Below are 16,363 nucleotides of genomic sequence, written 5' to 3'. Positions count from 1 at the left end.
ATAAAATCCTAAGTGCAACACTTTCATTGGGAGCAAAGTTATGTTCCTTAATTCATTTTAAAGTCTTTTGCTGAACTTTCAGGCTTAATTATAGCGGACAACACTTTCAGTTCGTCTTTCAAATCACTGGGGTTAATATCTTTCTATTCTTCGTGTGTTAAAATGCTAACAAGTTTAGTGCACTTTTCAGACAAAAGTTCAGTTGGCAAATCTTCAAGATTACTTATATTGTAAAGAAAATCGAAATACTCGCTGTGATGTTTAAGTTGTTCAAACTTTCTCTTAAAGCTAACACAATCACGTCTGGAACTTTGTAATAAAAATCGATCTTGTATTTTGTTTGTGGATCTTCAATAGCTTTATCCTCTGCCTCGTACTGAAACTGTCTCTTCTTCTTTCGACTTCGAGCTTGCACTGTATTATCTATTCGTGGATCATCCATATCTAATGATGCCAACTCCGTCGCATCAACTAAGTAAGATTGAAACTTTGCATTATTTCTGCTCCTCTCAAAGTACTCGGATAGATTTTCAAGAAACCCGATTGCATCCAACACATGAGAATCAATGTTTTGGAGACTTTTGATTACTGTGCTTATGTGGATTAGGTCATGCCAAATAAGAGTGAGTAAAGAAAAGCAAAGTCCGCAGCTGGTTTGCTCTACGCATCGCGGACAACTATTCTATCTGTTCTCTTGCGGTTAATTATTTGAAGTAAGGCATCATAAACCTCCCTTATTTGATATCTAATTTAACTAGAGTCAGAGAATCAATTCGGCTCTCCCACCTTGTAGTGCTTAATGATTTTAAAGTGAGACTGCTAATATGTTCCAGTAGTATGGCCCAACGTTGATTTGACACAGAAAGAAGTCATAAACTTTTTTAACTATACAAAAAAAAAAAAAAAAAAAAGGCGTACTGAGATGGTATGGCTGCATCGTTAACGACAAGGTTTAGTGAATGACTACTACAAGCAACATAGAAGGCTCGGGAATCTATTTCTAAAATTTTCTTTTGAATATCTGAATGTTTGCCTTTCATATTTGAACCATTATTATATTCTTGGCCTCTCCTGTCTTCGATTGGAATTTTCATTTCCTTTTGCTATTTAATTATTACTTTTGTCAGTCCCAGACCAGTGGTGTCTGTTACCGGTACGAAACCAAGAAAGTGTTCGCAAATTTTTAAAAGGAATTCTCCATTACTGTATGTAATTTGCACAAAACGAACGATTATTTTCATTTGCTCTGTACCAGAAATATCTGGCGTACAGTCTAGTAGGCTATTATACTATATTTTGTAGCTCTCAAAAAAGACAGCATTTTACTTTTGATTTAATTTGCGATAATTTCATTTTAAACATATTTTTCTAAATAATGGTGGTATTTATTTTGTCCTCCCATGGTTCTTTTAATGTGTTCAACCATGATGCTGTCAAACTTCGAAAAGAGTTCTACCAATTTCAGAAAATTACCATTATTACTTGTGTAAAGTTTATATAATGTTCCAAGTAACGGTAGACATTGTTCACCTAAAAACTTTTATTGCAACTAGTCGTTCTATTACGTTCTTTCAATGTTGTGCTTCGGCTTTAAACCTTTTCTGGTGTTCTGGATCAATTGTAAGACCACTCTTCAGTCTTATCAAAAGCTCCATCCACCTTCTTTGTGACTCAAGGTGAATAGATCTATTATGAATAGCCAAAGCTTTAGGAATGTGGCACCAATTGTTATATCCATCAACTGTGAAAGATATTTTACTTGTGGAAAATGATTTGCAACAAAAACAGAAAACAGCATTTTTACTTTCTGAATACATCTTCTGACAGACGTTTCGCCATTATTTAATAGTGTACTTGTAACAGTTATCTGTGAACCGACCGTTGAAATTATCTTCGGGACTGTTGTCAAACTTAGTTAATTGCTCTGGAGGACCTCTTTGACTAGCGTAGTTCTAATAAAATCATTTATATTACGAGGCCAATTCGCTAGAACGCAGTTTTATCTTTCCATGTGGTCCTATTACGAAGCATTATATTTTAATAGTGTTCTTTTCTTTTTCGAATTTTGCTGCCCTAGGGGGCATTTCTGCTAACTGCTGAGGAGGCATTTCTAATTAACGATAAAAGGAATCGACGTGAGAACAGTACATTCACATTTGCACAATATTTTCTTCTGCTCGATTTAAGTAGGCGCAGTAGTTTGTATATTAACGGGACCTCCTAAGTTGCTCCAAGAGGATTCCGACAAATATAATTTATTTTGACAATGAAAGGTATACTTCTGTTCTGTTCATGTATTTGTCTAGGTCTATTTATGTACTTTCTTCAGAAGAGCTCCTCCGTGGCTAAGCGGTTAGCGTACGCGCCTTTGGCGTGGGAGACCCGGGTTCGATTCCCGGCGGGATCTCATGTGGTTCGGATTCCACATTAATCAGTAGGTTCACGTCTCATAGCCTCGCTGCTGAACGGGACGTTAAACTCAAAATCAACTCAATTCAACTTTTTTTCAGAAGTAAACTCAACAGACTTACCACGAATTCTTTCGAACCACTCTTTTAGACAAGCTTTGGAGTAGTCTCCTTGCGATAATTTGTACCGAGAAAACATAGTCCTATCCGTGTAACGGTGAATTTTTCAGTAATTTGTACCGAGAAAATAATAGTCCTATCCGTGTAACGGTAGTTTAATTGATTAGGAGAATAATGGGAACGTCAGCATCTGGAAATTATTTTCTGTGTTTAAAGACCTCGGGTGCAAAGTGAGTTCTTATTCCATGTTTAAATATGCATCCTAGAGCATCTACCAATAATTATTCTACTTAATTATTTCCAGTCAGCTCGTGAACGCTCTAAACTATATCTTACCCTCAAGTTTTAAGACATTAGGGAACGTCAATGTACAGATTAAGAATCTGGGTGCCATTACAAGCTACAAATACATTTTATATCTTATGTCCTCTATTTTTAGGCTCAGAATTTTATGCCTCTGCGCATTACATACACAGATTACAATAGTAGCGCTTAAAAGTAATGATTATACATATATTATCGTGTGTAAAATCGAAACCTAATGGATACCTCATTCTGTTGGGTACTTTCCATAAACGAAGACAGACAGGTAGCACAGAGGGCTTAGAACGCACATAGGGAATGAAGACAAGCGAGTACCATAAATGAATAGGCTGTCGAAGGTATTGAGTCTATTTAACGTGAATAACTTTCTTGAGTAGTATGTGGAAGGTGTCGAGTTTATATTGTATATAGTTACTTCCTCTACGAAAGATTACATGACAGTGATGCTTACACTTACTATTTTATTTCTAACCTAGCCTACTTTAATTAAAAGTATGGTACCGATAGACAAATTCCTTAATTTTCGAAGGAAAAGTAATGTTTAAGAAACTCATTTATGTAGCTGCACACATACACGAGAAAAAATGAAGTCTTTTAAGTTTTACATCCCACGATTATACCGGCTAGGCCAAAGGAGACAGTGATGATGAGAAATGAATGAAATACTGGGAATCCAGAGAAAACGCACACACACAGTGTTTGACATACACGAGAAGTATTACGAGAGAAATACTAAGGTGTGTACGTTATTACCATGCTGTTATATGCACCAAGTATACGCAACGATCACATAACACTAATTATTCGCCATAGAAATATGTACAATGTTGTAATTTTAAGAATTAATTGTATGGATGGAGAAGTTGGGTACTGCGGAAAAGAGGGATAGAAAATGGATCGCATAACGGTGTAAAAGTTACCATAAGCAGAAAATCGTGGAGGAAGGCTTACGCAGACACAAGGTAAGTTCTGATATCTATAGTGACTTGTGTTGTGCAAGAGTGTCTCTTTCTTCAGCCAATATAGTGACTGCGAATAGCACCCGCCACTGCGCCCTGACTTCCAATCAATCGATATTGCTCTTCCAGTTTCCACACTTCCCGTTGAATGACAAACTCTTATGCAAGTATCCTTCATGAAAGTGAACAGTAGACATTAGAATAATATATTTTTTCTTTTAATAGAGGTTAAGAATATGGAGACAAATTTATATAAGTGAAATTTCTCTTTTTTAGTGGAGATGATATCCTCAAAAATTTCACAGTAAATATCATGAACGAACTGTTATGTTTTTAGTTTATAGACCCAACATATGTAGAGCGTATCTATTTGTTACTGAAATGTGTGATTCTCAAGCTTTTAGGTTGAAAATGAAAGTTATTAGGTATATGGGTCTAAGAAATTCTGGTGTAAGGAAAAATTGGTTCAGGAAATTTTGGAATATCAAACAACTCGTACCAAAAATATATGTAAGAGTAGATCAATCCTTTTATTTAACAACTTGAATTTGAAGCCTATATTGAAAATTTCATGAAATTTTATTGACACGTTTTTGTTTATTATGTTGTAATAGATATTTTTAATGTCATCGACCATTTCTCCAATCCTGTTTGGTGATGTTTTTTTCTTTCTGCTTTTACCATGTGCAGCAGGTTTTTATTGGGATGTAATTTGTTTCCTTGTCAACATCCGATGGATACAGTTCGTTCCTCTTCTATGGGATTCGTTCAATAGAAATCAAATTTGAGCAATTTTCACAGAATTTTGTGAATTTAAGGTAGCTGTGATGCCTTGATGGGCTCCACTTCAAGTATATCGTCACAGTGAGTATGGAACACTTACCAATATTTTTAGCAGTCATTTCTAGTTCTGTGACGACAACTATTTGTAAATAATAATTTTCTATATTTCGAAGGCTAATCGATATTCTTCTTCTGGCAGCAGCTTACAAGTTTGATGTGCCCGACTAGCTAGCTTACAAACACACATTATTATTTTTAAGTATACCTCAATACATAACAGCTTTCCATACAACAAAAATTACATATAATGTACAAAACCAGTTGCAAAGCTAGATGCATTTAAAATTATAGAGAAGGAAGTCATGCAGAATATTCAGATCCCGCCATTGATACATTTTGTGGTTATTTATTCACATGTCATAGTTGCCTATTCGTATAGACTTTGAGTCTTTGGTGATTTTCTTTTATATGTATTTTAATCAGAAATAAATTTCAAGTGCCTTAAAAAAAAGAAAAACATGTTGATCATAATATCTCATTTAATGTCCAAGTTTTCTTTCTCTGTATTGAATCCTTTCTCTTTCCCTCGTCCTTATCTAAAGACGTTCACACACTTCTTTCAGTTCGCGACGAAGATCGATGGAAAACATTAATTCTTCAATATTGTGATTGGAATTTCGCAGATTTTTCGAAAGGTTATATTTACAAAATTCTAATCACAATGCGTACTATATTTTCGTTCTTTGTAATTTTCAATATATAGACAAGGACATCAACGAAACTATAAACTACGTAGTTTAATCAATAGTTTCATACATCATAGGCAAGGTGTCTACTAGTCTGGAAAACGTGGAAAAGTCAGGGAATTTTCTGTATATTCTGGAAATTTTTGGTAAAGTTAGGTTTATTTCATTGCATTTACTACATCTTATCTGCACGATGTTTGGAAAACAACTTTTCTCTGGAACAGAAATCATAATTCAATAAAGGACTTCTGAAAGGAGTTGGCAACCTTGCGTCTGGAGCTCGTGCTTTCTGATCTCCACGTTAAAAAATAATAATCCTCATGTCCAGGATGTAGTTAGGTATTGCAATCGGTGACGCCCAATAAATTCCTAAATAAACTTGTTCTGATTTTGTTGATCGTAATGTAGTGATAAGTGAGAACCTATGTATTATAATATAATGCATACGTACATTAGTTAAATTTAAAACTCCTATTCCATTTTCTCCATATTCCATTTTCAGTGCAGTTTGGCGTTCCGCGTGTCTTTTGTGATGTTTATTATTATTTTGCAGGTAATTTCTGTGAATATTTTTGGTATGCTTGTAACATTTTAATAACATCTTTTTTTTTTTTCTAGCAAGTGCTCATATTTTTATATAGTACGTGAATGTAGTAGAAGAGCTCAGCGATTATTATCACACTTGAAGAAGTATGTCGATTCAGTTTTAGGTAGTATTCGAGAGCCATCTTCTGAAAGCTTTAAAATTGTTAAATTACGGCCTGAAAGATTCTTTGCTTGGAGCTAAATTAGCTTTCTTCCAAACCGTTGCTACAGACATTCAACCTTTTCTTACGAAATTTCAATCACTCACCAATGCTTCTGTCAAGAAAATTCTAGTGTTATCACAGAAACACTTCCGTTGAACAACGCTTCTATTGAACACAGTTTCTCATCGAATAAAGAGTTTGTTGTGGTTATTCTACACGAAGAATATTTAGTTCCACAGAAAATATTACATGGCACTCCACATTCCACAGAGGTGTTCAGGCAATGCCAACCTCAAAACAATTAATTCATGTAGCAAAAAATACAAATGCCAGATGGAAAGAGGCTTTCAGAATGAAGCAGACAACAACTGAGGTAGAGAAGAATCGTTAAAAAGAGAGAAAGAGAGCAGCTGTAGAGTTAGAAGAACTGAAGAAAAAAAAAGGAAAGAATCCTTCAGAAGGCAGAAAAGAAATCAACGAAGTTGATGAGCGCATGAAAAGTCTTGAGAGAAAGGTCGAGTAACGTGCTTATAATTGGAAATCTCATGTAGATTTTTACCGTTCTAGATTGTAAAAATATTCTGTATTTAGTATTTTATATAGAAATGCTAAATATGGAATACTTTTGTAATCTAGAATACAGAAATCCATAATGTTTGTCAGTATTTGTATCTCGCAACGACATTTTTGTTAGTATCCATATATATATATATCTGTGTGTCTTGTCGTGTATGTATTAACCCTATTTTATGTCCTGGAATTATAAAAAATCTAATAGAAGCAAATCACTTGAATAGTTCTGTTTATGTAACTAAGTGTACCTCAGAGGTACATGGTATGAAATGTAAAATCTTCATACTAATTTTTGTTTATTATTATGTATGTTTTGTCATTGACACTTTTTGTATTTGAAATTTATATATATTAGTTGTATTGAGACGAGCAGCAGAGAGGGATGGCTATAAGAGGAGATAGAAGGCCATCAAAAAATACATTGTATTTAACGATATTGTTTTTGCCAGGAATAAATGGGTACTTATTTCAGTGTTGTTCATATTTTTATAACAGCTGTCGCAACTAAGAGAACAGATACTATAAAACTACAAGTGTTTAGAAAATAGCGGTTACTTAACTTCACTAAAATATAGCCTGGAAAATTTTCTGTTTTGGTCTGGAAAACCTGGAAAAGTCAAGGATTTTTATTCGTCTGAAATAGTAGACACCCTGATAAGTTATTTTTGGTGTATAGTCCGCTGTTGCATTGAGGTTTGTTGTTAAGCTTGCTAGTTGGACATATCAAACATCTAATTCTATTCAATAGGTTTTTTACATTAATTTTCTTTCAGGTTTATAATTATTTTTCCTTACGTTTTACAGAAAATACACACTTCTAAAGATTTTCTAGTGATGTAAAAAAATGACGATAATTTTTAGGCGGGGTTAGCAACACTGATGAAATTGAGCCTGCCGTAGTATTCTGTGCTTGCAACAAAGATAGAATCGTCCGAGTGGAGTTGCGTACGTGCAAGTAGCAGTAAGATGAAATGGCTGTCGTAATACAAAATCTCTCCCTCCCCCCAAATATGAAGTGAGATCTGCCATATGATTTCTAAACGCCAAAGGATAGAATGTAGCTAACATACTTCGGGAATTGTTTGCTATTTACGAACCGACAGTAATGTGTGAAGGAAAAATCAGGCAATGGTGCAGAGAGTTTCAGAAAGGGCGTTCAAATATTCATGACGATAAACGAAGGGATATGCCTAGTGTTCAGACGAGTGATCTGATGGAATACATTAATGAGAAAGTGCGATCCAATTTCTGATTCACAATAACTAAACTCACCAAAGAATTTCCTGAAGTGTCTTTTAAAACATTGCATCAAATTGCGACTGACAAACTGGGCTATTTCAAACTGTGCGCTAGGTGGGTGCCAAAAATGGACGCTCATAAAGCGCAAATAATGATAGCTGCATGTGATTTTTTGGTCCGCTGGGGAAAGAACGGGATGACCTCTTTCCTTACAGAGTGACGGGGGATGAAACCTAATTAAATATCGTAAGTCACTGGGCAGTCGAAGCAGCAGGCAATCCAATAGCGAACTCTGATTTTTCTAAAACGAAATTTTTTTAAAAAAAATCAGTGTACAAAATAATGGCAATTCTGTATTGGGACTAAAAGGTATAATTCTTGTGGAATTCTTAGAACCAGGATGAATAGTTAGTTAAAATGTATATTGACAAAGACTGCATAATCTGCGACATACCATCCAAAATCGGCGGAGAGAAATGCTATATTCTGGAATTCTGATTCATGACACTGCCTGCCCACGCACAGCTGCTCGTACTCTTGAGACAGCTGAAAAATTTCGATGGAAACTATTCAGTAATCCCCCATACATCCCCGACCTAGTTTCCAGCGAATTTTGTTTTTCATCACTTGAAATGTGGTTTGCATCAAAGCATTTCAACAACAGTGAAGTTCTCAAGACATCAGTTTTGGGCTGGCTGCGCTCTTAGGCGGCAGATTTTTTCCACAGAGGGTATACGAAAGCTTGTCTACGCTATCAGAAATATTTGGGGGTTCTTGGCGACTGCGTCAAGAAATCGTAAAAACATATCGCAATCTGTTGCTACCAAAAAAAAAAAAAAATATTAGTTTTTGAAAGACAGCAGCTGATAATTTCTGTCCTCAGGGAATATGGAGGTGAATCTTTAAAGTATCATACAGGTGAGTTCGAAATATCTGAAAAATTGTGACGTGTATTTTGTTCTCGAAGGTAATTTGTAGTTGTCAAATTTTGTTGTACGATACTACAGAGTACGAGATCCCACAAGCTTGATTCTCAAAAATTAGCTAACCTGCAAATTGATGTTGATATTTGAGAAAAGTCTTAAAATTCCCAGTGTTCTTTGTTGGTATCTGAGATAATTTGTGATCATTTCATGACTACGATATTTGGAAATATGATACACTCAAGGCTCCGAATCTCGAGAATGGGCAAAAATTGATTTAAAGCCATTCGAAGAAATCTGAAATTTAGTCAATCTTGAAGATAATCTGTGGCGAAGTTTCATATCTCTCAGATGTTTGAAAACATTAGAACCCATAACATACCAAAAAGTTTGGATTTCTTTTCTCTTACCAGCATCGGCAATTTTCTCTTCGTCCTCTCCCCCCCACACTGTGATTTTATTTTTTTCTCATCATCTGCTTCTGGTATTACATTTCTAATAAATTTCTTTAATTGATGTATATGCCAAATTTACCGTACCGTGCTCTGAATTTTCCTACACCAAATTTTCCGGCTTCCCGGTATATTCGTGGTCTACTTTATTTGTAATATTCCCATAAAATATGAGAAGTTGGGAGGACAGAAATTTCAATTTTAGAATATAAAGAAAAAAATAGATAAATAAAAGTGCAGTCATACTATTAACACACACAACAATTTTCACAATCGTTCGGCTGTAGGTAATTGTAATTCCTGAAAGTCCCTTGCACCACCTTGCTTTCTGCTCCTATTTGGGGCCTTGATCACGGAGCTTAAAAGCAGGAGGGAAAAATAATATAAATATCAGGAAAAGAAAGAAACGGACTTCATAAAACATTTGATGAGTGACCAGCAGCTTTAACAAAGAGTCTCTACGCACTGCTGAGCCGTGGCGAGTCTGTTTCTTTTACTTTATTGATGTTTTTATTGTTTACCTTTTGTCTTTAACCTTCATGATCCAGGCTCCAGATTAGAGCCGAAAGCTAGGTAGTCAAAGGGCTTTCAGGAATCAGTGTTAGCTGTAAGTGGAATCAATAAAATTCATATGTCAATTGTTTATTTTCTTAACCCTCGCACTACCTAGGCATTTTTTGTAAGGCGGACTACCAAGGATATGTATTTCGTGCCCACCTGTTAAGATTAAATATATCTTGCAAAAGAAACAAATTAGAAACTCACTCAAAAAAATAAAGTGAGCAGTACACAGGATAAGACAAACAGCTGTTTATTTTGCTGCCATCTAGGAACGACACTTCTAAATATCAGTCACATCTCCTACCAACAGGGTGGTACTTTGTGTTCACCAACTTAAAATAGCAAAATTTATGAGACACACTTACGTGAAACACAAAATTAACAGTACACGGGATAAGAATAACCGCCAAATTCAGAAAAGGCAGGATACTGCTATTTATTATACTGCCATCTAGGAATAACACTACTAAATGTCAGTCACATTTCCTACCAACTTTGTGTCCACCAACTTAAAATAGCACATTTTATGAGACACACCAACATTCAATTTAAATCACCGTAAGGTGTACGCTTTAGCTAAACATGTTGAGCAATAACATACTTTCTTACAATATTAAAGAAACGATTAAAAGAATAATTGGTGTCTTCCATTTCAACTCAAGCAAAATAAATAAATAAAATTGTACCATCACATCTCAGATATTGTTGAAACTTTTTTTTTATAGCAACTAAACATGTTTTTAAGAGACCCATATTTTTTGTTTTGTCGAAAAAAATTTTCTCGCCAATTAATGGACCATCAAAGACGGGGAGTACCATTTATGAATTGTAGAAAACATGGAAAATGGTCAACTTTGGAGCCCCACCATTCAGCTATGGAGATATTAGTGTTATAATTCTTGTTGTGGTATGTACACTCATATCCAAAATGATTGTCGCATTCTATAACTGTCTTCTTGTAAGAATATAATTTGATAATGATTTTGCAAAGCACTTTTAATATTGATACTATGTGTATAATCGGGAAATGTATATTTGTGGTAAATTTCATAGCAAAAGAATTATAAATACGAAAATTAGAATGAATAAAACAAAATGTTGCTAAATAGAGAAGAAAGTTTTATTTTCGTTTTCCTGTTCTTATTTGCTGCTCTTTTGAGATGAAATTTGCCACACACATGTCTTTGCCGATTATACACATAGTAACATTATAAGAAATACCGAGCGAATTCGTTATCAAATTATATTCCTACAACATATTTATAAACATGCGACAATAATTTTAGACATGAGTGTACATAGGGATATAAATAAACTATATTTTATTATTCTTACGGGACGGTGGTGTGATATTATTGTTTTAAATGCACATGCCCCAACTGAAGATAAGGATGACAATATAAAAGACCGTTTTTACTAAGAAGTGGAACGGATATTTGACCAACTCCCGTAATACCATATGAAAATTCTATTACGGGATTTCAATGCGAAGGTAGGACGAAAGGATATTTTCAAACCGATTATAGGAAACGAAAGTCTGCGTAAGGTAAGTAATGACAACGATGTTAGACTCGTAAAGTTTGCAACATCCGAAAACCTAATCGTGAAGAGTACAAAATTCCCACATCGCGACGCTCATAAATACACTTGGACATCACCAAACGGAAAAACACATAATCAAATTGATCAAGGCAATCTAGCATAATTGATGTCCGGTCGTTTAGAGTGGTTGATTGTGACACTGATCACTACCTGGTAGCAGCGATAATAGAAGAGAGATTATCGTTGAATAAAGGTAATATTCATTGTTCGAAAACGGAGAGATTCAATTTAAAGAAATTAGAAGAGAGCCAGGTAAGAGAGAAATACCAGATTGAAGTTTCAAATAGATTCTCGGCTTTAGAAGATTCGGAGTGCACTGTTGAGGATACCTTGATTGAAATTAGAGATAGCATTAAAATTTCAGGGAAAAAAAATGGAACACTCGGAAATACGTAGGAACAAAACATGGTTCGACCAGGAATGCATAAAACTAGCAGAGAAGAGAAAACAGCCAAGATTACGTTGGCTACAAAATCCGAATGAAACAACGACACAAAATTTTGCAGATATCAGGCGGGAAACTTCCAAAACTTTTAGAACAAAGAAACGTGATTTTCTGAAACCTAATTTAAGGAACTTTAAGATAATAGTAAAAGTAAAAACATCCGGGACATGTATAAGGGGATGAATGAATTTAAGAAAGGCTATCAACCTCGTTCTTATATATTAAAGAAATCTGACGGTACAGTTCTCACTGGTACGGATAGCATCTTAAATAGATTGAAAGATTTCTTTGACGATTTGCTTAACATGCAACCAAAAACTAGTGTGCGTGGAGAAAAGGAGATACACACCGCAGAACCGTATATTCCAGAACCCAACCGAATAGAAGTAGAAACCGCTATAAAGAAATTAAAGAAACATAAATCTCCGGGTGTAGATGAAATTCCGGCTGAGTTAATTTTAGCTGGAGGCGAAAAATTGTGGAACAAGATACACAAACTCATTCTCCTTATCTGGAACAAGGAAGAATTGCCACAAGAGTGGAAAGAATCAGTCATTGTTCCAATTCACAAGAAAGGCGACAAAACTGACTGTAATAATTATCGAGGCATTTCTTTTCTTTCAACATCCTATAAAATCCTTTCAAATATCCTATTAGCAAGACTGACCCCATACGCAGATGAAATTATTGGAGATTATCAGTGCGGATTTAGACGAAATCGATCAACTATCGACCAAATATTTACCATTCGCCAAACACTCAAAAAAAAGTGGGAATACTATACCCCGGTACATCAACTATTTATTGATTTTAGAAAGGCGTACGACTCGGTTAGGAGAGAAACATTATACAACGTTCTTACAGAACTTGGAATACCGAGAAAGCTAATTAGATTAATTAAGATATATTTAAATGAATCCCAAAGTAAAGTCCGGGTAGGAAAATTTTTGTCCACGATCATTCACGTCGAAAATGGCCTGAAACAAGGAGATGCGTTGTCGGCATTATGATTTAACTTTGTTCTGGAATACGCTATAAGGAAAATCAAAGAAACCAACCAGGCCTTGAGTTGAACGGTATTCACCAGGTTATGGAAGATGCTGATGATATACACTGCTCCACAAAACTTAAGCAACTCGAAGAAAGTGACAGAAAATAAAACGACATGATCACTGCACCAAGTATAATGAACAAACAGACGGTCCAGATGCACAATGCAACACAAGTGAAGACGAACAATACAGTTGGGATGTACAGAGTGACCAAAAAGTTCAGCACCACGATATCTCAACAGGTTAAGCTGGATTGCGCGAGAGCATAGGCAGTCAATATGGCGTGTGACCACCACGAACAGCTATACAGGCACGACATCTGGCCTCCATGCTGCAAATCAGAGTGTTGATCAAGTCTTACGGCAAATGGCGCCACTCCTCGAGGAGAGCTGTTTGCAGGTAAGGGAGAATGCGTGCTGGTGGACTGCGCTGCGCAATTCGCCGCCCAAGAGCATCCCACACATGCTCGATGGGATTCAAGTCCGGCGAATATGCACGCCATGCAATACGCGTAATGTCTTCGCTCTCCAGATACTCGGACACAAGATGTGCACGGTGTGGGCGGGCATTGTCATCCATAAACAGGAAGTCTGGGCCAAATGCTCCGCGGAAATTGCGTACATGTGTATTGAGAATTCCATCCCGGTACCGTTGTGCTGTCAAAGTGCCATGTTGCACTATGTGGGTCCGTTTTCCCATCCAGCATAGTTCCACCCCACACCATAATGGAACCACCTCCATAGGACGGCCGTTCAGCAATGAAGTTTGGAAGATAGCGTGTTCCTGGCTCTCTCCACACTAAGGTCCGACCAGAATATGACGACAGGCTAAATCTCGACTCATCGGAGAACATGACACGCGTCCACTGGTGTTCACCCCATGCAACATGTTGCTGACACCATGTGTAACGCGCACGTTTTAGCTCCAGTTTGAATGGCACACACAGAAAAGGCCTTCTTACATACAGTCCTGCTCTATTGAGCCGCCGACGAACAGTTTCACGACTCACGCGTTGTCCTGTAGCTTGAAACACTCATTGGCCAGTTGAGAGCATGAGGCTTGACGGTTACGTTTGGCAGAAATTATTAGAAATTGGTCCTCGACGGCCGACGTCTTCTTCGGACGGCCTCCTCCTTGACGTCTACTGACTTCACCTTTATTTTGGAAGCGACTCCACAGCCTCGACACAACACTTTTGATGACGTTGAATTCCTGCACCACTTCCACTTGCGATTGGCCCAATTCCAACCGCCGAATTATTCGACCACGGTCAAAGTCACTCAAATGTCGTCTACCAGCCATTGCAAGGTGTGTACCCCACACAAGAACCACTAACTCAATGCTTGGAGCCTCGGACACTACTGGGCTGTGGTGTACGCCTCATGACATTAGTTGTTCACCGCGCTTGCAACGGTGCTGCTTATGCGATAGAGTGGGTGCTCGCCTTGCTTGTGTGTCTCTGTGTATGTGCATGCCACTAACCAGTGTTGAATGAGCCCCACACGTCACTTATACCAAGTTCTCTCGGGTTGCTTAAGTTTTGTGAAGCAGTGTAAATTTAATAGGATGATAGGAGAACAATAGAAAGAAATGCAGAGATCTTATTAAACGCTTGCAGGTATAAGTGTGCAAGCTTATTATATACAAAAAAAAATAAAATAAAATAAAATAAATAAAAATAAAAATTAAAAAAATCGCAAACCAGTAAGGAGAAGGGACGTCTTCTGGTGAACGCAAGATATTCTGTTTAAAGTAATCTGTGGTTGACCTTGTGTGAATTTGTATTTGTGTGTGTAAAACTTCTGGTGCAAAATCGCACCGAATATGGTTGAAAAATGTGGTGAGAAACAGTGAGTAAACTTGCGGAGGACTAGAATGATTTATAAAAAATAATCCCCCTGAATATCATTAATCATCGGATTACAATCTTCAAAATATAAAATTTAGTTACCTTTCCCTTCAATATTAATTCATCAAAGTTAAGGGAGGACATTTAATTAGTGAATTAGTTGTATCACGTGTAAATAAGATATAGCAGTGGTGGAGGAATACAGTCGAACAAGGCCTGCTAAAACATGCTATTCTGATTAAGACCCATCAAAATCGAGGAGCGAGTGAAAAAGGTGTGGTGAAGACATTACATAAAGTAGTGAAGGAAAGAAGTATTACAACAAATTAATTCAACACAAATTGTTCATGGTGATCACTAAACATGATTGAATGTGAAAGATAATAACAAACAGTGCGAATTTCGTGTCGATACCGTTATCGTCCGTGTCCGTACCGCGTTAGTGAATAATATTATGGGCTACAACTAAAATAAAACTAAAAACAAGTCATAGAATGCAGGTTTGAATTAAAAGTTAATGTATAAAGGTCAATTTATTATTTTATGAAATATAAAATATGTAAGTATTTGTGAACAGTAAAAAGGGCATCAAAACAAACGTCACTACGACAGCCCGAAAATATACATACTAAACTAAATTGATTTTGTTTAATGAAAGTGTTCCTATATATTTATATGGTTAGTTTTAAGATATGTGCATGTTAAAATTGTAATGTTTGTGCTTCAATGTGTATGACTGAATAAGAATCGTACCGGAATTTTATACAGTCATTCACATGGTGATTTCAGTATGTTCGCGCTCTATTGAAGAAACTGATCACTAAGTAATTCACAATTTTGGTTCGAATCCCAACTTGGTAACGTAGCGCACCGAACAGGACCTGAACCACAACTATTACGAATAGTGGCATCCCGAGCAGGAATATAAAAGAATCGAACTCCAACCGGTTACAAAAATGGGTTCCCGAACAAGGACGTACGAGAATCGAACCCTGACCGGTTACAAGAAAAGGCGTACCGAACAAGACACGAACCCCGTCTGGTTACACAGGGACATGGGTTTAGAAGTAAATGCAGAGAAAACTAAATACATGGAAGTGCGTCGGGACCGTAATACAGGAAATTATGGATGCGTTAAAATATTAAATAATACTTTTGATAAAGTGGATAGTTTCAAATATCTACTATCAATATTAACAGAGGAAAATCATATTCACGGAGAAATTAAATGTTGACTAAAACAGGAAATTCGTGTTACTATTCGGTTCAAAATCTCTTGTCGTCGCGAATTCTGTCGAGGAATTTGAAGCTTAAAATATACAAAACGATAGTAATGCCTGTTGTCCTGTATGGTTGCGAAACATGGTCACTTACTCTGAGGGAAGAACATAGACTGAAAGTATTTGAGAACAAGATCCTGAAACGAATATTCGGACCCAAGAGGAACGGGAATGGGGAATGGCGGAAACTTCATAATGAGGAACTACATAATTTATACTCAGCGGCGTGCCGTCAAGGGGACTAGGAGACTAGACTAGTCCCCTGGAATTTTAATTAAAGTATTTTGTGATAAATATA

General features: G+C 36.4%; 1 protein-coding gene across 9 annotated transcripts in view; it reads left to right on the top strand.

Moving 5' to 3' along the window:
• The window catches only part of LOC145678202 (uncharacterized), a 147,008-nt gene that overhangs the window by 72,492 nt on the left and 58,153 nt on the right, over positions 1-16,363 (top strand). For 3 of the 9 annotated variants that reach the window (XM_081748284.1, XM_081748296.1, XM_081748285.1), the window contains exon 2: positions 4,502-4,675. The exons of 5 other annotated variants lie outside the window; for them this stretch is intronic. The gene's annotated coding sequence lies outside the window, so the exon portion shown is untranslated. The remainder of the gene's footprint in view (positions 1-4,501; positions 4,676-16,363) is intronic. One more of the 9 variants, XM_081748290.1, reaches the window with a different exon arrangement.

The sequence above is a fragment of the Thermobia domestica genome, chromosome 2 (genome assembly GCF_964235325.1).
Source record: "Thermobia domestica chromosome 2, izTheDome1.hap1.1, whole genome shotgun sequence".
NCBI lineage: Eukaryota > Metazoa > Arthropoda > Insecta > Zygentoma > Lepismatidae > Thermobia > Thermobia domestica.
The sequence above is the reverse complement of the archived record's forward strand: the minus strand, read 5'-3'. Positions and strand labels throughout refer to the sequence as shown.